The sequence below is a fragment of the Canis lupus genome, chromosome 16 (genome assembly GCF_048164855.1).
Source record: "Canis lupus baileyi chromosome 16, mCanLup2.hap1, whole genome shotgun sequence".
Classification (NCBI taxonomy): Eukaryota; Metazoa; Chordata; class Mammalia; order Carnivora; family Canidae; genus Canis; species Canis lupus.
Genome location: NC_132853.1, coordinates 2315988 through 2339726, shown reverse-complemented (window position 1 = coordinate 2339726; position 23739 = coordinate 2315988). Strand labels below are relative to the sequence as shown.

The 23739-nt window shown below is 47.6% G+C and overlaps 1 long non-coding RNA gene across 4 annotated transcripts in view; it reads left to right on the top strand.

Annotated features, from left to right (window-relative positions):
* The first annotated feature begins 1038 nt into the window (after window positions 1-1038).
* LOC140607405 (uncharacterized) overlaps window positions 1039-23739 on the top strand; it is a 77316-nt gene continuing 54615 nt past the window's right edge. For 3 of the 4 annotated variants that reach the window (XR_012009442.1, XR_012009441.1, XR_012009439.1), the window contains exons 1-2: window positions 1039-1406; window positions 17490-17546. This is a non-coding gene — a long non-coding RNA (uncharacterized lncRNA). Of the gene's footprint in view, window positions 1407-7210; window positions 7695-17489; window positions 17547-23739 lie in introns of those variants that run through there. The other variant, XR_012009440.1, reaches the window with a different exon arrangement.

Below are 23739 nucleotides of genomic sequence, written 5' to 3'. Positions count from 1 at the left end.
ATAGCTATTTCTTTTATTTCTTTCTTTCTTTCTTTTTTTTTTTTTTTAGATTTTATTTATTTATTTGTGAGAGACAGAGAGAGAGAGGCAGGGACATAGGCAGAGGGAGAGGCAGGCTCAATGAGGGACTCTATCTCCAGACCCAGGATCACACCTTGAGCCGAAGGCAGACTCTCAACCACTGAGCCACGCATGTGTCCCACTTTTCTTTAAAGCCAACTTTATTTTAGGGGACCAAAAGAATAAAGCACTTAGAGTCACCCTGCCAACCCTATGTGACCCATCCCCAAGTCCCAGCCAGCCCCGCCCACCTGCCCTCATCTCAGCTGTGTGGTTCTGACAGACACATCCTCACCCCTAACACTTCATAGAGGCCCATATTCATGGAACACTCACCCAGAGTTTCACCCTCTGGCACTGGCTTCTCTACTCTTCATGTCTGCACTGACAAGAGCTTCAAAGTGTTGGGAGGATGGCACACCTAGAGTGTGGAAGCAGTGTGCTACCTCCACCAGCAACCTGTAAGCATAAACAAAGTATTTTCCTGGCAGGGATTATAGGTGCCCTCACTGCTACAGATTTCTTCCAGGAGTCCAGCAATGACCCAGGAGAGTCCCTGAGGCTGGATCGAGGACCAGGGATCCAGTAGGGGCAATAGCCACTGGCTGGCCTTGGTAAGAGCTGGCCAGGTCCCTAAATTCTGTCTCCCTGGAGACCCAACTCAGAGTTGGCCTTTATCTGAGAAGGGTCAAGGTCGGGAGGAAGCCTACAGGTCTTTTCCCAGGCTCCAGAGGCAGGTGGGGCCTGGAGTTTGGAAGTGGGGGGCTCACAGGAGCCACAGACTCATTATCCTCTCCAAACCTGCTCAGTCACTAGGTTCCCCAAATAAGAAAACAGAATTGCCACCCTCCCAGGCCCTGCCCCACCCAGACAGAGTGAGGACACAACTCTGACTCTTTCTTCCTCATCCTCCCCTCTCATGTGTTATTCATTCCACCCCCTACATCTAGCGAGTTCCCCATTTCTCCCCACCCTCAAGCTGCTTTCCTTGCCCAGGCCTCTGCTCAGCTGATGGTTCACTGCTGTGACTCCACGATAAATGGCATGTGCTCTGCCTGGACACTTGACATAGTGAAAGCACGTTGTCTGCTGGCACCTTGCCAGGCACTTTGTTTTCACAACCCCATGAGGTGGATACTATTATCAACCCCGCTTTATAGATGAGGACACTGAGGCCCCAGACCTCTATGTCAGCTGCCATATTAAGGCAGATGTCATGTGCTGTGGTGAAGATGGGATCCGAACGCCCGGCAGCCTGGATCCAGATTTGGAGACTGAGACTGAGGGCTCTGGCGTCAGCGGGAGCTGGGCTTGAATCGTCCAGATTCTTACCTAGAATCTTCCAGGTAAGTTGGAATCTTGCCCAGGGACTTGCAAGCTGTATGACCTCAGGAAATTCACATCACCTCCTGAGCCCTAGTTTTTCCATCTGTACAATGGAGATGCTGATCTTACCTTGGGTTGTGGGGAAGGTAAGATGAAGTAGCGCACATAAAGCTTGATGGACAGTAGTTACTATCTCATTGCTAACAGCGCTTCCTGCTTCCAATCTTCCCTCCTGAGTCCCACCCACCACCCAACAGGCTGAGTAATCTTTCTTTAAAAAAAAAAAAAAAAAGCCATCTTGATACCATTACTCTGGCTAAAATATTCCACATGTCTCCAAGGCTCTTCGCTGCTACAAGATAAATCCTCTCTCTTTACCCCAGGATCCAAGGCCTCCCTGATACGGCCTCTGATGTTCTGCCCCCCATGCATTTCCTCTGCCTCTCCTGCCGTGGATTCTCACTCTCACGTCCCACACTTCATTCCCTGGCTTTTTCTCTTACCTACCAGGCTCTGCTTACACTCTCTCTTCTGCACATGCAATTCCTGCCTCCTGGAACACGATTCTCCACCACTCCCTAGTTCTGCGACTCCCCTTCTCTGCCGAGGTGAATGAGAAGTGGATTAAGCCATACTCTCTCCTCCAGCCTTGCCTTGCAATGCCTTTATTGTTATTCTTACAATGCAACGTGGAGTTATGGCTTCTGTCTCCTCTACTATAAACTCTTTGAGGCAGAGACTTATACAGAGGAGCCACGCCCGGTTGGAGGTTGGGAGTCCCAAGTGGCCTTACTCCTGGGCCCTGAGATCCTCTTGGCCTTTCCATTTGCCTCCCTGGAGGACAGAGAAGCACCTGCCAGGGAGAAAGCCCTGGCACTAAAGGTCTGGAGTGCCCCTTGTTGGAAGATGCTTTTTGGAGGGATCTGCCCAGCTCATAATGGCTCTTTTCTCCAGACTTCTCTCCTGCCCAGTGACAGACCAGCTTCCTAGGACACAGCTGATCAGACTATAGGCCGCAGCCCCAAATGGTCCAGTCTCAGAGCAGAATCAGATCCAAGACACAACATACAGTTATCCAGTAGGGAATTAAAAAGAATTCCAAGGACACCTGGCCAGCTCATCAGAAGATCATGTGACTCTTGACCTCAGGATCATGAGTTTGAGTCACACATTTGGTGTAGAGATTACTTAATTAATGAATACACTTTATTTTTTTAAATTTTTTTTTAATTTTTATTTATTTATGATAGTCACAGAGAGAGAGAGAGAGAGAGAAAGAGAGGCAGAGACATAGGGAGAAGCAGGCTCCATGCACCGGGAGCCCGACGTGGGATTCGATCCCGGGTCTCCAGGATCGCGCCCTGGGCCAAAGGCAGGCGCCAAACCGCTGCGCCACCCAGGGATCCCTGAATACACTTTAAAAAAAAAAAAAAGAATTCCAGCCCTTACCTGAATTTCAAGAACAATAGAGGAATTCAGACTAGAACTCACAGCAGCACTTCCCACCTGTTCTCTCTTCCCCGCCCCCACTTGCACCTGCTCCAACACCTTTCATAACACCAAATCCCCAGATGCTCCTTAGGTGTCTCTTTTTCTCTCCTCCCTTCTTCCCAGTTCTTTGTCTTAACCTCTCACCTCTACCCTTCCTTCCTTCTCCCTGCTTTACCATCCCCTCTACCTAATCTTCTGATTCTTCACAACTTGGGATCTGGGAACCCAGTTAGCAAATGGTTGGAGAACAGGGCAGGCATAGGGAAGGTATCTGACACTGGCACATTAATAAATACTCTCCCCAATATGCACACAGGGGATCTGGCACTTTCGTCTGTTATTCTTTCATTCCAGACACAAGTCTCATGTACAATTTGCCTATCACTACCATATTTATCCTGAGGTCTCGCAGCCATCCTGACTCACTTGTCTTTTCCCATGCCTTGCCTGCCTTTTATAGTTCACAAAGCGCTTTTATATTCCCTGTCTCACCAGAACTTCCTGATAACCCTGGGAAGGTGGAGACTAATATTGTCCCCATGTTACAGATAGAACAACTGAAAGAAGCTAACTCACCTGCCCGAGGTGCCACAGGCAGGATTTGAACCCAGATCTTCCTGAGTCTAGGTAAAGCTCTTAAACACTACTCTCTTTGTCTTTTCAATGAGATCTTCTTTCAGCTGATGCTGAGACCACCGTGTTTATATTAAGATACACACATATGTACGCACACAATCACACCCATCCGTGTAGAAAGAGATCCAATTCATGCAGTGTATAGATGATACACCCCAACATGCAGACTAACCTGTGGACACCAAATGGTGAGCGCATACCCAGGAGCAAGCACAGCACCGGGGCACACATGTCCACATACAGAAGTACAGTCTCCAGCCACGCATGTGTGTGCACACCACTAGAAAAGCGTCATTAATATGGGCAAAAGTGAGGCTAACCCCACTGCTCTTCTGGTGGTCCTCTATGGCCCTGAATTCCCCCCAGGTCCCCCAGTTACCATGGCCTGCCCCTGCCTGAGCCCCTCCATCCCCTTTTCCTCCTGCATATTCTTTCATTGTGCCCTTTCCTGAACTCAGCTCTGCCACCAGGCTCTGCTGGGATCTCGTTATTTTTACAGCTGCAGGGAGCAACCTCTCAGAGAGAAGAAGGGAAGGCTTTGCTAAGAGGGTGGATGCCTAACTCTCAGAGTCACTGCCAGCCCAGCCTAGAGGGGCAAAGTTTCCCCTGTCCAGCTGAGATGGTGGCTGTGGTCACCTCCAAGGCCTGCCAGAGGGACCTTCCCTGGCAAATTGGCTCAGCACTGCTGCCAACTCTCCCCTCAGGGCTGGGGACACCCGGGTTTGGCTCTGGGCTTTGTGCCCAGAAAGGTCTCTAGCCCAGCAGCCAAGAGAAGGGGATTCTGCATCAGTGAGGATGTAGACAGAGCCCTGAAATTCTCCTTGTTTTACTTCCACTTACAGAGCAGGGAGCTCCAGGGCTCTGTTCATTGGTGTGGATCAGAGAACCTGCAGGGTGGTTTGCAGCACCAAGAGACAGGAGAGGGGGGCTAGTTCTGGGAATCTTTACATGAGGGCAAAAGTGTGTTGGAGGAGAGAGGGAGGGAGAGGCTTGGGGACAAAAGGAGGGAAGCAGAGAGTATCTTATCACGGGTAGTCTCCTCTTGGCTGCAGAGGCAAAGGAAGACCACCTCCTGAAAACACTTTCATCTTGCCACCTTGCCCCCATCTCCATAAACCTACCAAGACAGCAGAAGGACTCTGGATTCCTCTTTTTTTTTTTAAGACTTTATTTAGGGATCCCTGGGTGGTGCAGCGGTTTGGCGCCTGCCTTTGGCCCAGGGCGCGATCCTGGAGACCCGGGATCGAATCCCATGTTGGGCTCCCGGTGCATGGAGCCTGCTTCTCCCTCTGCCTGTGTCTCTGACTCTCTCTCTCTCTCTCTCTCTCTCTCTGTGACTATCATAAATAAATAAAAATTAAAAAAAAAGACTTTATTTATTTATTTGAGAGAGACAGAGAGTGAAAGAGAGCACGAGTTGGGGGAGAGGCAGATGGAGAGAGAAAGACAGATTCCCCGCTGAGAAGGGAGCCTGATGCAGGGCTTGATCCCAGGACCCTGCGATCATATGACTTGAGCCAAAGGCAGATACTTAATTGACTGAGCTACCTAGGTGCCCAGGACCCTGATTCTTCCTGCTAACTTCCATCAGCAGCTGCAATCAGTTTAGCTAAAGTGGCATCTTTCCTGCTTGACATCTGGCTGTAAAGACCCAGTGTGACATCAGATGTTCTCCTTCTGAGGTTCCCCTCTGGCTGCCCTGATTCTCAGACCCATACCCAGCCTCCTAGACCTCAGGACCTCTACCAAGAGCTGTCCACCAGGTTGGACACCTCTGAGTCTCTGGCTATGTAAGGAGTGGCTCTGGGGACAGCCTGGAAGCATCTTTCTGGCACAGGGTTGGTTGGGGTAAGGCCTCTGGGGGCTCCCCCAACACATCCACCCTCTCTCTGCTGAAGAGTGAGTCTGTTGTTGATTTTAGCAAAGTTTAGCAAAGAACTCATTATTTCATTTTCCAGCCCAGAATGCCCCAGTTGTGGAGTTAATTCCCCATCCTGACATAGGGCTAGCGCCAGACGGAATCAAAACTTTTGCTGAATACCCACTGGGCACCACTGTTTCCATCACAGGGTTAATTAGTCCCCATGAGCCTTAATCAAAGGAGGCTGCCTGGGCTGGGAGTTCAGAGACCTGGATGTCAATTCTGCAACTGATGACTGTGTGGGTGAGTTCTATCAGACAAGGTCCTTTCCCTCTCTGGGCCTTGGTTTTCCCAACTGCAAAATGAGCAGCTAAACCCGGACAATTCGCAAAGTCCTTTCCAGCTGGCTCGAACTTTCCATGACATTCTGTGATAGTGACATTTCTATAACAGCCAACCATGGTCTAGGATGACGTTCTTAGTCATTCCATGACATTTACAGCCATCTACAGCATTCTATGATGACATGGAAGGTTAGTCCTTGACATGCAATGACATTTACAACCATCTACAGCGTTCTATGACATCTCTTGACATTTACAACAATCTATGACATTTACAAGAATTCACGATATCCCGTGACATTGACATTCCAGAGCATTTTGCGACATTCCTTGACATTCAACAGCACTCTATGGCATTCTAGCTGTGATATTCTGTGGCATTCTGTGACATTCTAAATTTATACCGTGTCGACTTGTCTCTCTTCTGAGGGGCCACCCTGACATAGCCAGAGAAGCTGTATTCTCCTTCAGGATCGTCCCCCAAGTCTCCTCCTACTCAAGGCGCATGACCCCTCTGTGGCCAGAGGCCATTGAATCTGGGTCTGTAGAGTCACCTGACCACAATCCTGATGTGGGCTTTGGGGTTGTAAGGGACAATGTCTCCAGCGACAGTCATCTCCTTGGGAGTTTTTGCTCCCAAAAAGATCCTTCTCTCACTCCACCACCAGAATGTTGCAATTAATGGCTCCTTCCTTCAGGATAAGGGGGTCTCCTTGGCATAACATTAAGTTTAAGCACACAAGATATTTGCAAAGATTTGACCTATGGGAATGGCAATTTTATATGGTTCAACCTAATGCAACAGAAAGAATGTGGATTTGAGAATCAGTCTTGGGACAAACACCGGTGCTGCTGTTGCTTAGCTGTGAAACCTGGGCAACCTTGTCAGGCCTCCCTTTCCTCATCCATAAATACAAATAAGAACTTCTTACTCAAGGGGTTGGTGGAGGATTCAATGGGATAATGCAAGTACAGAGTAAGGCCAAAGAGCTAGAAAAGAATAAGAAGGCCATAAAGACCATCTTTCTTCTCCTTCGTTTCCTTCCCCTGAAGCCATAGGAAAACAATTCATGCGTGAAATGGCACAAGTCAAAAAAGAAGACCTGGGTTTTGATCTTGACTCAGCCACTTCCTCACTGTATACCCTTGAGATGACGATTCTGTTCTGCGGACTTCAGCTTTCCCATCTGTAAAATGGGGTAGGAAACAGATCAGTTCAAGGACCTTCTGGCTCTGATGGCCTGGCCTTCTCTGGCTGGGAGGGGAAAGGTGATAGAACAAGGAATCCTGGAGTCTGGTGGGGCAGGCCCTGGGGAATAATGGGTCACCATAGTCTGTGAGGACAGGACACAGGCAAGTGGGAGGAGCAGGGCAGACCCGAAGGAAGAAACGTTTCTTTCTAACCATTGTGAGATGACAAGCTTGGTTGTAATGATGCTTCTCGTGTTTTCAGCAAATGGCTCTACAGTCTCCACCTGAGGGAGTGGCCAAGCACCAGGCCAGGCGGGTTGTGCCATTGGGTTGTGCCACCTCCAGCCCTGTAGGCCCCGGGGTGGTGGGAAGGAAGCTGGTCTGGGGCTGAAACCTTAAGAGACTGCGCCCCCTGGTGGCCAGATTCTGTCATTGCAGCACAGGGCTCCAGGTCCAGGGGCTGACTCCCCCACTGACCAGGGCTTGGTCTTAGGGGCAAATTTCTTTTTGAGAGGACATTGAGAGACGGATTTGTAAGGAGGTGACTCAAGCTGGGGCAAGCCTGTAGGGCAGAAGACTGGTAAAGACCCTTAGTAACCTGTTCAACAAAGTTTAGTGAGCACCTACTATGTGCCAGGCAGAGTGCTGGGCTCTCCTGCTGAGTGTTGAACAAAACAAGGACCTTGCTCTTGGAGGAGCTTACAGAGTATGGGGCTCCTGGGCTGACTGAGGACCTACTATGAACCCGATTCTCGTCTCTGGACTCTTCACAGTAAACCTGGGAGGTGAGAATTATCATCCCCATTTTGTCGGTAAGGAAACTAAGAGCTGAGGCTGCATAGCTAGAGGGGGCAGAGCTATGATTCATTCTTAGATCTAGATGCTTCCAGAGTTTCCCATCACATGAAGTTTGTGCAGTAGGAAGAGCCCATCCCAGGCAAGCCTCTCATCTCAGTAGCCTTCTTTGGGAAATGGGGCCTAGGAGGTTTCAGTGGATTCAGCAAGGAAGGGGGTATCCGGACCTCTGCCCACGCCCTGAGTCCAGTGGGACTGCCTTCCAGACTGAGGGATGCTCCAGGGAAGCAGGCGTCCGAGAGCCTGGGCATTGTTCTCATTGTCTTGGCCTTCTCTTTGTCTGGGGAGCATCCGGGGCTCGCTCCTCCCCTAGCGGAGATGGGGGCCAGCTGCCTGGAGAGTCTGCTGCCGCTCATTAGAGCCCTCATAAATGCCTCTCTCATGGGACTTCCCACCCCAGGGTCTGAGGGAGAGTTTGACACGAATCTAAAAATAGCTGCTGTTTTGTTCCTTTGTTGGAGGGGAGGGGCTGGCAGAGGGGCTCCAGCTCCCCTTAATGACCTGCCCACAAAGAACAAAGCCTATTCTCTGGATTTGCTCTGCTTCCGCAGTGCCCTGGCCTCCCCAGCTCCTGGAGTTGGGTGGTGAATGGTGGTCCTGCTGGCAGAGGCAGGGCCAGAGCCCAGGCCTCTGAGCCAGACGACCTAGGCCCCAGTAGCACACAATGTGCAGTGAGATGTATGGGCAAGGCTCTGTGGGGGGAGGAGTCTGCATGGGTCATGTGACATTGGGTTTGATGTCACACCCCACATCGCAACTGATGGAGGATGGTACAACAAATCACTGTGTGGGGCTTATTACAGGCAGGCAACTCTGGGATGGTGTGCGACTGAGCTAGAGACTCTGTGGCCATGTGTAGGTGACACTATGTTGGGTGTTGGCTGGTCATAGTGAGCTTCACTACATGCAGGTGACACTATGTGTGTGTTGGTTTGACAAGAGGTGATGGGACTGACTCTGCAGGTGACACTGTGTGTGACTCTGTGGCTATGTTGGTGACACTGGGAGGTGGGGCTAACTGTGCAGGTGACAGTGATAACCAAATGGCAGGAAGCCATGGTAGCACCCATAGCCCGGAGCGAGCCTGGCCCAGCTTCTAATTCCTGTCTCTCTAGGCAGCTTGTGGGAACTCCTTTGGGTTTCTCTTGTTCATTATTCCTGTTCTTTTCCTTTTACCTGCTACTGCCTTGCTCCCCAGGCATCTCTCTACATCTGCACCAGGAGTGGGATGCTTGGCTTTCAGGGGTCCTGCAGATGTGGCCACCCACCACCCAATGTTGGGAGAAAAGCTGAACTAGAAGTAAGCACGCCACACTCCTGTGGAGGCCCGCCCAGGGACAGGAGGCAGGAGTGGGGAGCAGCCAGGAGGCTCTCAGCCTCACCCTCAATGTTTAGGTTCACTTCTCTCTCTCTCTCTCTTTCGCTTTTTTTTTTTTAATTTTTTTATTTATTTATGATAGTCACACAGAGAGAGGGAGAGAGAGGCAGAGACACAGGCAGAGGGAGAAGCAGGATCCATGCACCGGGAGCCCGACGTGGGACTCGATCCCGGGTCTCCAGGATCGCGCCCTGGGCCAAAGGCAGGCGCCAAACCGCTGCGCCACCCAGGGATCCCATCTCTTTCCCTTTTTTATAGGCTCTTTTTTTTTTATTTTTTATTTTTTTTAACATTTCACTCATCTATTCATGAGAGACACAAAGAGAGAGGCAGAGACAGGCAGAGGGAGAAGCAGACTCCACGCAGGGAGCCTGATGAGGAACTCCGTCCGCAGGCATCCCTAGGTTCACTTCTCAAAGGTAGAATGCATACATATGTTACTGCAGAGTTTTAAAAAGAATCGAAGCAGACATGACAAAAAAGTTATTCATTGTTAATCTAGTTGGTGTGATTTTGAGTAATTATTATACTGTTCTTTTGACTACTCAGAATTTTTAATCTCTCAAAATAATGAACAAAGGCAATACTGCACATGATAGAGTTTGTTATACACAAAAGTTAACACTGATGTCAGGCACTGTGCTGAGTGCTTTATGTGGATTATCTTGCTGAATGTTTCCCACAATCCTAGGAAGGGGCTATGGTTAGCATCCCCCATTTTATAGATGGGGAAAAATGAGGTTCAGAGGCCCTGTGGCAGGTGTGCTGGCTTTTACCCTAACTTCCACACTGCATGGGAGCTCAGGAAAGCCCCGAGTTCCCCTCTGCTGGATCACCTGGCACTGAGGGGGTGAGGCCTAGGTTTTATGTATTAGTTATTTATTATGTGCAATAAATCATCCCCAAATGCCATGGTTTAAAACAACAGTAATCATTTAACATCTCTCACAGTCTTTCTGAGTCAGGAATCTAGGGGCAGGCTGGGCTGGGCAGTCCTGCTTAAGTGATCCTGAGTTTTCTGTTAGATGTTGAGGGGCTGCACTCATTTGAGCATTGGACTGGGGCTGGAGGATCCACTTGCAAGTTAGCTTACCTCACATTTCTAACAAGCTGATGGGACCTGTCAATCCCTCTTTACGTGGGCCTCTCCTCAAGGCATCTGGAGCTTCCTCACAGCCTGGGGACTGGGATCCAAGAGTGAAAACCCCAGGAGAACCAGGCAGAAGCTATATTGTCTTTTATGACTTGGTCTTGAAGTCACATAGCATCACTTCCACAGTATTCTACTGGCCAAAAGGGTCACACCTGATTTGATATAGGGCAGGACTGTCAGGAACTCTGCAGGGTCTGAGATTTTACCCTAATTGCATGCTAAGGAGTTAGCCTGCCTCTGCTTCTTGGATGCTGGCAGAAGACATGAGGTGCGCCAGAAGAAGTTTGTAACTCACAGCAATAGCAGTAGCCAGAATTATAACAGCAGAGCCCCAACTCCCACAGATCAGCACAGAAAGGACTAAAAATCACCTGCACACAGGGCAGCCCGGTGGCTCAGCAGTTTAGTGCCTCCTTCTGCTCAGGGCGTGATCCTGGGGTCCCGGGATTGAGTCTCACGTCGGGCTCCCTGCATGGAGCCTGCTTCTCCCTCTGCCTGTCTCTGCCTCTCTGGGTGTCCCATAAATAAATAAGTAAATAAATAAATAAAGTCTTTTAAAAAAATAAAAAAATAAAAATCACCTGCACACAGACTGGGTCATGTTATAAGAGAGCAACTCTAATTGGGGGACCCAAATCTTCTATCATTAGCAGTAGCATGCCTGCTCTTTCCCCCAGAGGGGGACACTATGTCAGTCTTCCAGAGGGTTTGCCACACAAACATCCATGACAAGAGAGTCCAGAACAAAGGACAGTCAGAGCCTTGCTCACGAGTCATGCTAAAATGTGAGAGCTCGGTCTTAGTCAGCTGGGGCTGCCGTCACACAGTCCCACAGACTAGGTGGCTTAAAGGACCTAGAACTTGATTTTTCACAGTTTTCAGGGACTGGAAAGTTCAAGATCAAAGTGTTGGTCAATTTGGTTCCCAGTGAGAGTTTTCCTGTTGGCTTGTAGATGGCCACCTTCCACTGTGTCCTCTCATAGCAGAGGGGGGGGGTGGGGAGGGAGGGAGAGATAAGGAGAGAGGGAAACCTCTTACAAGGCCATCAGTCCTATGGGATTAGCGACATCCTCGTAATCTCTTCCTGAAGCAAGAAATGGGGAGTGGAGGCCACAGCCTCTTTGTTAATAGTGATAACATCCTTTAACAAACACCCTTAACTATTTTTGAATATCTGAAGTGGAATTTGCCTTTCTCTTTTTATTTCTTTCAGAACATTTCTAATTCCCCTAAGGCAGATGGATGTTCCCTGACCAACCATGGCCAAGATCATAATTTTTTAAAAGTGAGGCACCTTTGGGGGGCACAGTTGGTTAAGTGTCCGACTCTTGGTTTCAGTTCAGGTCCTGATATCAGACTCTTGAGATCAAGCTCCACCTTGAGACTGTCTCTGTGCTCAGCAGGGAGTCTGCTTGGGATTCTCTCTCCCTCTCCCTCTGCCTCCCACCCCCACTGGGCTCTCACTCATTCTCTCTCTCTTTCTTAAATAAGTCTTTTTTTTTTTTTAAAGAATTTTTTTTAAAAAGCACGTTGATAATCTTCAAACCACTAAGCCAGTTTACACACAATTATTCAGAAACATAAGTGAGATTATCTAATACAACTGTCTTCAATTTTACTTTTTATATAGAAAACATCAATTCTATGTAAGTAATACAGATATACTTTTTTTTAAACAGTGCAATAGTATTCCAGAGTATAGATATACCACAATGTATTCAACCATAATTCTGAAAGACATTTAAGTTATTTCTAAATATTTCTGTATTACCGTAGTGCTTTAGGGAATAACCTTACAAATATATTTTTGCATGTATGTGCTAGTAATTTTATAGGATGGATGTTTTCAAGTGGAATTGCTGGGATCTAAAATACACATACTTTATATTTTGATAGATACATGAGTGTGCTCATTTCTCCACACCTACTCCATTATTGAATACCATCCGCTTTTTAGTTTAGTAAATCTGTTGGACAAAAAGTAGTTTCCTCACGTGTTTTAATTTTCATTGTTATTAGTGAGCTTAAGCTTTCTTCATCATTTACTGGCCATTTGTAATATTTCTTTCTGAACTATTTGACCATATATCTAGCCTATTTTACTATTGGATTGCTGTTATTTTTTTATTGGTTTGCAACAACTCTTTATATGTCCCCCCCTCCCCCTCGGTGAGGTTTGTTAAACAAAACAAGCTGAAGTCCCAGGAGCAGGTCTCTTTGGAAGGGCAAAGCTTCTTAAGAAGCTCCAGGGGAGGTATCCCTGGGTGGCTCAGCGGTTTAGCGCCTGCCTTTGGCCCAGGGCATGATCCTGGAGTCCCGGGATCAAGTCCCACGTCGGGCTCCCTGCATGGAGCCTGCTTCTCCCTCCTCCTGTGTCTCTGCCCCTCTCTCTCTCTATGTCTATAATAAATAAATAAATAAATAAATAAATAAATAAACAAATAAATAAATAAATAAATAAATAAAAGAAGCTCCAGGGGAAGCCTGGGAGGAGCAATTCTGGATCCTTGGCTGCCTAGGAGCCTGTAGGAGGAATCTGCACCTGCAACCATCCGGCCTTCTCCCCGTGGTGCCTCTGCCAGCACGCACTCGTAGACACAATCAGTGCCACCCAAAAACACCAAACACAGCTGAAACTCACATCCATGGATATGCAGAAACAATAAAAACTGCATGAGTGTGCATACCCACATGGGTATGGGCATGGGCATACATGCCACGTGTCCCCATTCATAAATGGTAACATGTACAGATGTAAGGATACCCACAGGTACAAAGTACATGTATGTGTGAGCACAAATACATCGACATGTACACACAGGCCCTTTCAGGTACAGCTCTGTTAAGAGATGCAGTGCGCACATGTGCACACAGACCCAAATGTGGGTACCTACTGTCTCAGCCAGAGGCCCAGCAAGAAACAGTTGGCACACTCAAACAAGGTAAGCAAAATGTAATGAAGGGGCCATCCACAAAGGAGAGCATAGGGTAAAGGAAAATCCAAAGCTATAGTGATGCCCTTGGTGCTAGCAATAGTAGGGAGCCAGGTTGCCCACCCTCGGCCTGGAGGGCCAGGGGATGGGGCCATGTGGGAGCTGGTCAAAGCTACAGTTTTGCAAAGCTACAGTCCTGCAGTTTTGCAGGACTCTCCAACAGAAACTATGGCGATCAGATAGTCGGATCTACTTTATAACTCCTAGGCCACTACTGAGCCACAGCCTGATGGGGGAGGAGCTGGCCAGTCCAGCCCCTGCCTTCTGATCTGCTGGCCAGGGTGGCCATTGGCCGAACCCAGCTAGAAGCCAGACAGGAATCTGGTTGAGGCGCTTGCAGGGTCAGTGTTCTTGGGGGGCATGAAGCAGGGTGGAGAGCAAATCTAGAGGGACAGAGTATGTCTAACATTTGTGCATGTATGATGGCACCCACACGCAGGGCACTAGGGTATACACACACACAAAGATGCACAATGCAATGTGTTCACATGTACACTGTACCACCTATACACAGTTTAGACCAACACAGGCCTTAGAAGAAGGCTGAAAGCAACACCCTGGGCCTGGCCTAGGCCACAGGCGAGATCCTCCTCCTTTCTTTCCCCCTCCCCCTTCCTTCCCTACCCCTCACTCCAAGCCCAGAGCCAGCTCTTTGCTGAGCTCTTTGTTACTCTTGGCAAAGACCGAATCCCAAAGGGACAATGGGTCAGCCAGGGCTGCACAAATCACCAGCTCTTTGGGGGCCTTTCATGGTCTGGCCTGCCTGAGTGACAGCTGAATTGGGTTCAGATCGGGAAGGAGGGGGAGGCTTCTGGAGGCAGGCCCTATAGCCATAGAGCTGGGCGATCTCCAGGCTCCTGCCTGACTCCCAACCCCCCAACAGGCTGCCCCTCTATACCACTGACTCCAATATAGGAGCATCTGGCCCAGGCCAGGGAAACTGGGGCCCCTCACTTTTCTCACTGCCTTACTCCCCACCCACATCTTAGCACATGCCCAAATCCTATCCATTTTACCTTCTAAGCCCCACCACTGCTAACATCCCAGTCCTAGTCCCAGTCTCCTCATCTTTGACCTGGATGCCTGCCCAGGAGCTCCCTGCCTCCAGGGAGCCGCTACTTCCAGCCAGAGGAACTTTTTTGAAATGTAAATCAAATCAGTTTCCTCTCCTGCTTAAGATCCTTCAATGGCTCTCACACCCCCCACCAAATAAAGTGCCAACTCAGCCTCATCTCACACCATCTGGTCCCTGACCCCATTCCCAGCCTCATGGCTCACTCTCTGCTCCCTCCCTCCGCCCCATGCTCCCACTTCTCTGGGTCTGCTGTACCCTCTCCTTCCCCTGGGCCTTTGCACATGCTGTTCTCTCTGCCAAGAAGCTTTTCCCCGAGTATTTCATTGACTAAATCCTCCCAGAGGAAAGTTCCTCAAAGTAACTGTAGGATAAGATCAAGTTGGGGTTTTTCCCTTTCAGCCCATCATGGACAGATGCTTTTATAAAATACAAAAAATATGAGCCATTACAAAAAAACAAAATTAGAAAACAAAGTGAGGAACAACCAACCTGGGAAATAACAGCTTCTTTCCTGTAAAGTTAATATCCACTCACCATGTGACAGAACAATCCCCACTCCTGGATATGCACCCCAAAGAAATGAAAACCTATGTCCACACAAAACCTATATGAAAATGTTTATAGTGGCTTTATTTACAATCACGCCAGACTGGAAACAACTCAAATGCCCCTCAGTGGTGACTGGACTAGTAAACCATGGTACATCTATGCACAGGAATGCCAGTCTGCATCAAACAGGGAAGAACCTCTGGTATACTCAAAGAATGGGTAAAATTCAGATGCACTATGTGATGTGAAAAGAAGCCAGGCTCAAAAAGCTATATTCTGTATCATCCCATCTATATAACATTCTAGAAAAAAACAAACCCTCGTGATAGTAAACCAATCAGTGGTTGCCAGGGCTGGGTGTTGGGAGGATGAGTGGGCACTGATGACAAAGGAGCATGAAGGAAACTTGGGGGATGAAGGAAATGTTTCACACCTTGATTGTGGCGGTAGTTACATAACTGTACATATTTGTCAAAATTCAGAGAACTATATAGTTGGAAGGGTGACTTTCACTGTGTGTGCATTAGCTTCAATAGATCTTTTTTAAAAATGCAAACTCAAGCTCCGTTTTTCTTATTGTGGTGAAATCTACATAATGTAAAATGGACCATTTTAACCCTTTTTGGGTATACAGCTGTGCTCAAATTCATTCGCACATACGACCATGTAGTGTAACCAACACCACCTTCCATCTCCAGAACTTTTCTCATCTTGCAAAATGGAAAGCCTGTCCCCATTAAACAACACCTCCCCATTGCCTCTCCCTCAGTCCCTGGCAACCACCATTCTGTTTCTAGCTCTATGAATTTGACTATTCTAGGTGCCTTTCATAAGTGGAATCCTATAGTATTTTTCTTCTTATGTCTGGCTTATTCCACTCAGCACAATAGCCTCAAGGTATATCCGTTACAACAGGTATCAGAATTTCTTTCCTTTTTAAGGCTGAATAATATTCCACTGTGTATATGTACCACATTTTGTTTGTCCATTCATGCATCAAGGGACATTTGGGTTGTTGCCACCTTTTGGCTATTGCGAATAATGCTGTTATGAATATTGGTGTATAAACACAGACCTATTTTAAAAAATTATTAGACTCGGGCAGCCTGGGTGGCTCAGCAGTTTAGTGCCACCTTCGGCCTAGGGAGTGATCCTGGAGTCCTGGGATTGAGTCCCACGTCAGGCTCCCTACATGGAGCCTGCTTCTTCTCTGTCTCTGTCTCTCTCTCTCATGAATAAATAAATAAAATCTTTTAAAAAAATAAAAAAATTATTAGACCCAACAGACATAAAAGTACTTTGCCCATTTACTAAGCACTTGCTCTCAATTTTGTTATCCATCTCCCTCGTCTGCCTTTTGAGTAGCAAAAGTTGGCCCATTCCCTGGGCCAGCCAGACTCTACCCTTCCCGAGCCTCCAATTATCACCCACAACTCCCTGGGTGTGTCACATCCACTGGGATGGCCTACTTAGGATGCAGGGCTCTCTGAGGTAAGACTAGGTTTGAGTCTTCTTTTTTTTTTTTTTTTAAGATTTTTTTATTTATTTGAGTGGGGGGAAGCACTAATAGAGAGGAGGGGCAGAGGGACAAACAGACTGAGCCCCATGAATCGAGCCCTGCACCAGGCTCCCCTGAAGTCAGATGCTTAATCCACTGAGCCACCCAGGTGCCCGGTTTAATCTTTTCTAATTGCAGCCTCTAACTACTCCTTAACTGGGATTGGGGCCAGGCCCCAGAAAGGCACTCAGAAACTTCAGCCAAGTGCAATCCTGTCCAGGAGCCAATGGGAGAGCAAGGACTTGAACCCACATCTGCCTGGCTCCAGGTTTGTGTTCTCTGTTAAAGGACACCCAGGGGCAACAGCCCTGAGTTAGAGGCAGAACTCAAGGCGTGCCCCTCTCTAGCTGTCACACTCAGGATTTTTTGGCTTGCAGACACTTCCACTCATTTCCAAGGTCAAGATAGAGGTCATTCTGTTAAGAACTAGAGGTTGTCCACCTTACATAGGTGTTACCCAGCACTGGGTTCTCTTGGTGGGTGTTGAGCCAAAAGACACAACCTAGCCAAAAAATAGGAAAAGAAAGGGTTTTACTTGCAATAAGTAAGGGAGAGCACAGGGGATATTTGCCAAAGCAGTGCCTCCTTGGACAGGGAACTCAGCATGCAATTGGGGCAAAAGCTGTCTGAAGGTGACAGTCTCTGGGTCAGATCTCTGGCTTTAGTTGGTCTGGTACCTGAGTGCTCAAAGAGGTTTAGATCCTGCAAAGATAAGTCGAGAATGTGCGCCAGGTCAGTCTTTATTTTTGAACCAGCCCTGCCCTGGGAGTTTTGCCCCTGATTTATTGTCCCTAATATGATTAAGCTATCTCCTGGCCTGATAGTGGCTGCTTGTTCTAACATTCTTCTGTTCCCTTTAAAAGCATTATCTACTGAGGTCTACTCTTCTGCAATTTCAACATATCCCAGGAAGCTCTAAAAGAAATGTGCTTTGGGCAAGTAGTGTTGGCCAAGCATAGATCACAAGATGGCCAGGGGCCTAAAATGACCTTTCTTATATATCATCTTTCTTTTTCCAGGGACCACTTACTCCTTCTGCTTCCACTGGCTCCTGGGCTGTGGGTTGGAATATACAGGTAAGCCATGGACAGTCATGGATGCTGATACGTGTTTGTGCACACATGTGTACCACATGCACGTTACCTACATATAGGGGTTCAATTTGTGTGTGTCTGAGTTCCAGATAACTCAAAATTTGATTTTTTGAAAGAATGATCATCTTTTTTTCAAAGACCAAGGGTCAGGGTAGGAGGTTTAAAGACACAATAGGAGCATAAATTTCTTTCCTAGTGTTGTGCCCAAGATTGTGAATCCGAGAAACCACCAAGGAGCCGACACCGATGCAAACACACGAGGGTTTATTTACAAGCTCGAGCTTGGGTCCAAGTATACCCGACACAGCGGAGCAGGGACTTGGACCCCGAAGTGGGTTACAGCTGGTTTTTTTATAGGCTGATCTAGGGGATTTTCAGAAGGGGTGGAGGAATTTCTCAAGTTCTGTTTACATTCTGATGTGGGGCTTTCAAGGGCATTGAGCTCTGTTCTCATTCTAATAGGGGACTTTCTACCACTGGGCATGGGCTCTGTTGTCTTTCTGATATGGGATTCTCTGCCGAGGGCAATTCTGAGCACTGTTATCTTTCTGATATGGGATTACCTGCCGAGGACATTGAGGACATTCTGCAGTTTTTCCTATAAAGTTCAGCTCTTATTCACAGGGGCCTAAGATGGCTGTACTTGTGCTAATGCTAAACTTGAGGTGGAATGGCCTTGATTTTTCTCGGCCTCCACACCTAGTAGTTACCCTGGCACCTGAGCTTCCAGAGGATCTTAGAAAGTTGTTTTTTTTTTTTTTTTAAGCTGCAATGTATGTGCTTACACATAAATACACAATACTATATGCTTAACCCCAGACTGGCCCATAAACACCTGCTTAGATGCACACATAAACCCAGAGACAACCACATACCCATAGACACACATAAAACAAATAATAATTGCCAGTATTCATTAAGTGTTTCCTATGATCCAGGCATGGCACTAAGTACTTTACATACACTGCTTTACTTGATCTCTTTGTAAAAATCAATCAGTATGGGCACTCTAATTTTCACCCTCATTTTAAAGATGAGAAAAATAAAGCTCAGAAAAGTGAAGTGATTCTCACTTCACTTCTCAAGGTCACAGAGTTAGGAAGTGGCTGAGCTGAGATTTGAACATCAGTGAGTGAAAGTCTGAAATCAGAGTGCACAATCATTAGACTATTTGCTAGCACAACTATCACATATTCGTAAATTCACATGTACTGATACCTCGATTCACACTTACAGGCACACATATGCATATGGACCCCCACATACTGCATATTTGTACAGAGACACACATATACATACATATAGTCAGATACCAGCAGACCCATAGCCATACATTTTTAAAAAAGATTTTATTTACTTGTTTATTTGAGAGAGAGAGAGAAAGAGCAAGAGAGAGCATAAGGGAGAGGGTTGCAGGACGGGCAGAGGAAGAGGGAGAAGCAGACTCCCACTGACCAGGGAGCTTGACGTGAGGCTTGATCCCAGAACCCTGGGATCATGACCTGAGCCAAAGGCAGATGCTTAACTGACTGAACCACCTAGCCACCCCAGCCACATATTTTAATGTAGACAACGTGCAGTCACACACACTGAGCTTACTGACATGAGTTTGCACAGAGTCTAGTCTAAGACTTAGATCTAGGTTCTGGCATAGACTTCCCACCCCTCCTTGCCTGCCCCACCGCCTCTTGGCAGATAAGTACTCGGGGGTTGGGCAGTGCTGCATGGAACCCTGCCAATTGGTGGCTCAGATCCTCTGGGAACAGGCTCCTGCCTCCTGCTCCTATCTACTGGGTAAGCAGAGCCACCCTTGGGGCCAGCATCCACAAAACATCACACCTGGGCCCCACCCAGGAGAGGCTGAACTCAGGAAAACTTCCAGGTGGCCGCCACAGTGGCACTCCCCAGCCCCAGCCCACAGCTCTTGCTGCTTGCATCTCCCTCTCCAGCCTCACTTTCCATTCATCCCCCCCAAGACACCTCACACCCCAGTGTAAGTGGGGTCCCTGGGAACACAGAGCAGCAATATCTACCAAGGCTGGAAGTTAAGGAAAGCTCCCTGAAGAAAGAGGCATCTGTGCTGAGCTCTTAACCTAAAGGTGGAATGGGAATCAGCGGGTGAGTCAGAGCAGGCAGAGGAGAGCTGTAAGCCAGAGGGTTGCATGTGCAAAGTCCCAGAAGTGAGAGAAAATAACACCTTCAGGGACTTACAATTGATTCATCATGACTGAAGGGGAACAAAATGATTGCAATGTGATCAAAAGCCTTGGTGAGAGGATGTTTTTGTGCACAGGGAGGCTGGGACTCCCTTGTGGGGCAGAGGTGATCTCAGGACTACAAAGGCCTTGGGCAGCTGCCAGAGTGGCCACTAATTCAGGCCTCCCTTCTGTGGCCACCAGAGCATAGAGCATAGCCATGAATGCTCTTGGACCCATGGCATTGGCTCATTGTCCTAGGGCTGCCTGGCAGCCCAGGACTTGCTCAGATGATTTAATGGCCATGTCTCACACTGATGAGCTAAGCTAGTGACGACACTTCTGGGTGGGTATTAGTAGTCCCATTTAACAAGTGAGGAAATGGTCTTTGTAGAGGTGACTTTGTAAAGCAAGAGAATGATCTGTCCAGAGCTAGCCACAAGGACAAAGATCCCTCTGGGTGTGCTTGGGAAGGTAGCCAGGAGGCAGATGCTGTTGTCTAGGTGGGGCGTGGGGGTAAGGGGGTGGATAGGAGAGTGTTAGCGGGGCTGAGGGGCCTAGGGAAAGGGGCTGCCTGAAACTGAGGATGGACTCTCTCTGGGTGGGAGTGGGTCTCCTGTCCTTGGAGTGAACTCAAAGGCCCTTCTTTGCTTTGCTTCATGCCGCACCCTCCCTGAGAGTTCAAAGACTACCCACTCCACATGTCCATGTAGACAATCTTAAATAAATCTAAGAATCCTAGAAAATTACATTAATTTTTATGTCCCAAGTAATTTCCCTGTGAGTGGGGTTTATGGCTATAACTGTGGTGATTATACGCCTAATGAGGCAGAAGCTGCAGCCCCACCCCCTGCCCTGCCTCCAGGTCAGCCTTCTCCTGAGCCAGGCCCTTGGCCCACAGGGGGTCAATCACCCCTGGAATGAGAGGGTGAGTGAAGGACTAGGAGTTACACAGACCAGAGTTTTCATTTTGGTTCTGCCCCAGAACCAGCTCTGTGACCTTAGACAAGCCCCTTCCCCTCTCTGAGCCTTAGTTATATCACCTTTAACAAAGAGGATAATTGTAACTATCTCAAGGTAGTTCATTACAAGACTGTAGTGAAGATTTAATGAGAAAATATATGGAAATGGCCAAGCACCATGCCTGGCTCTTAGTAAAGTCTCTAAAAATGGATGGTGGTTTTTTAGGGGACACCACATTTTCCATGAGAAATAATCTAAATTCTATAGCTCATAATTCAAAATTCTTCTAAAGCAGACCTCAGCCCAGCTCCTCAGGCTTATCTTTCCCACAGACCGTGTCAGGGCTCAGCAGTGGGTCTCAGGGAGCAGGAGGTACTACATGTCAATGGAGCAGCACCCACTGAGGGAAGGTGCTAATGCAGTCTCAACCTCTGCTGATCTGAAAGGGCTCTTGGGATGGGAGAGCTGAGCCTGTGGGTGCAGATCTCTGTGCCTCCCTCTTAGGTGACCTGCATAATACCTCATCCCCTTTATCACGTAGGGCTGCCATCACCTCCCCCTGACCAAAACCTTGGTTCTGATTGAAAGATGGGAGTGGTTGGGAGTGAATGGGACACTCCATTTCTCAGATGCCCTGCTCCCAGCACAAAAAGACTCACAAATCAGCCCCTTATCACCCTAGGCCAAGATCACCTATGTTTGATTTCCCTAGAGATATTCAGGATAGACCCCCCAACCCTGTGAGAATGAGGAACAGGAGGTCTCTGAGATCTGTGGAAGATCTGTGTGAAAGAGGGACTAGATCACCAGGCAGATCACTGTAGACTCAAATCCCAGTTCTATTACTTGCTGTGCACGCTTGGACAAGGTGCTTTCCATCATTGATCTTTTGTACCTGCAAAATGGGAGAAATGACATCTACATTTCAATTCCATTTGGAATAGTAAATGAGATGACATATGTACAGCATTGGAATGGTGCCTGGCATGTGGTGGACTTAATAAATGTCCTCTTCTCCCAGCTCTTAGCACTAGTACCCAGGACAGCTCCCCACCCTCGCTTGCTTGGCTGCTGTCCACGGTTCTGATAAAAAAAAATATCCTTTGCTATTCTTTCCCAGTTACGCCATGTTATTACCTCTTTAATATTCTCAGAGGTCTTGGAGATTAAGACTTGAAAAATCCTTGCCTTCTCTTCTTCTTTTCCAGTCCTGATGTAAGAAAAAGAACATGGGTTCCTGAAGCTCTCAGTTCCTACCCATTACTACAGTCAGGGATATAGTCAAAGCCTTGATGATTCTCAGCACATCGTCCAGCAGGATGAGTCAGGTGCACACACAGTAGGAAAAGAGCATAGGCTTTGGACTCAGTCAGACCTGGGTTTGAGGCCTAGCTCTGTTACTCGCTAGCTCTGTGACTTTAGCAACTTCTGACTTGCCAAAAAACTGAGCCACGGTTTTCTCATCTGTAAAATGAAATTAGCAACTGCACCTCCTCCATAGGGTCATTGGGTGGACCAAAGGAGATGTTGCTTCTAAAATGATTAGTAATGTTTCAATAAATGCTCTGTTAATTGGCAGCTATTTTTACTTCCGACATCTGACTCTGAGTCTCTCAAAGGGACAACACCAATCACCATGTGTCCTTTCCAGTAAAGTCAGCTGCAAACTTCTTAATATTCGAGGCTGTCATAAAGGCCTGGCTTTCCTCTTACTCCCATGGGTTGTGGTACCTCCCAGGACACCAGTTTCCTTCTCTTTCTTTTTTTCTATTCAGTATAGCACTTGTCCCCTAACACCCACTCCCTGTCCTTATCAATTCTTGTTTGGTTCAAGTCCACCTCTTCTGGATCCCATACAGATTTTAGTTAATATCTATTTGAGACAGACAGACAACCCTGGGGCTGCATCCTGGCTGAGCACCTGTTAGCTGCGGCACTTTAGAAAGGTCACTTAGGCTATCTAACCTCAGTTTCCTCATTTGTAAAATGGTGATGGTAATATCCCCTGCCTTGTGAGATTGTTGCAAGGAGCAACGGAAAAAGTGCATTAAGATCTTAGCACAAGGGCAGCCCGGGTGGCTCAGCGGTTTAGCGCTGCCTTCAGCCCAGGGAGTGATCCTGGAGCCTGGGGATCGAGTCCCACGTCGGGCTCCCTGCATGGAGTCTGCTTCTCCTTCTGCCTGTGTCTCTGCCTCTCTCTCTCTCTCATCTTTCATGACTAAATAAATAAATAAGATCTAAAAAAAAAAAAAGATCTTAGCACAGATGTACATGGCAAGCGCCCAATACCTATTAGTCCTTATCATTGTTCTTGACTTTCTGATTTTTGTTTCCTCTACTCTTTTCCAGAAATGCTCTTCCTTCTCTCTTACAAGCTGGAGAGTAGAGAATCATATCTCAAGCTGCTGTCTTCTTTTTAAAAGCAGAGTGAACACCTGTAATTTGGAGCTCATCTAATGTATCTAGTGTATCTCTGGGAGGAAGACATGCATAGGGGACACTTCTGGTCCTCTGGGACCCTTTATCTCTTACCTAGGGTTGGGATCCTAAGGGGAATGTTCAGTCTTTGTGGTTGTTTTTGCTTTGGTGTGTGTGTATATCTGAGTGTAGGGATAGATGTGTCATGTGATTGTGAGTGACTTTTATGGAAGTACACATGTGATTGCGGATGTAATGAGCCAATGAGAAATGGTAGTGTATGTAAAGTGCATATATGTGTGGTGGGGGTGCAGCTGTTGGACATGGTACCAGCCCTTTAGCCATCTGCAGGCTTGAGGGATCCTAGGCAATTCACAAGGTTGCTGGCTCCTGGCACCGGCCACTCTGAGCAGCATTCCCAGCTTGTCATTTGGAGAATAACCATGCTTCAGTGACTCACAATCCTGCTTACTCACAATTTTTCATAATCTGACCCAGGCAAGGGATTATGAAAAGATTTGTCAAGCACCCAAATGGTACTGGGAAGATGGTTAGCTTTTTAAATAAAAAGTTCCCCCAGTACTTTTAAAACCATTCCG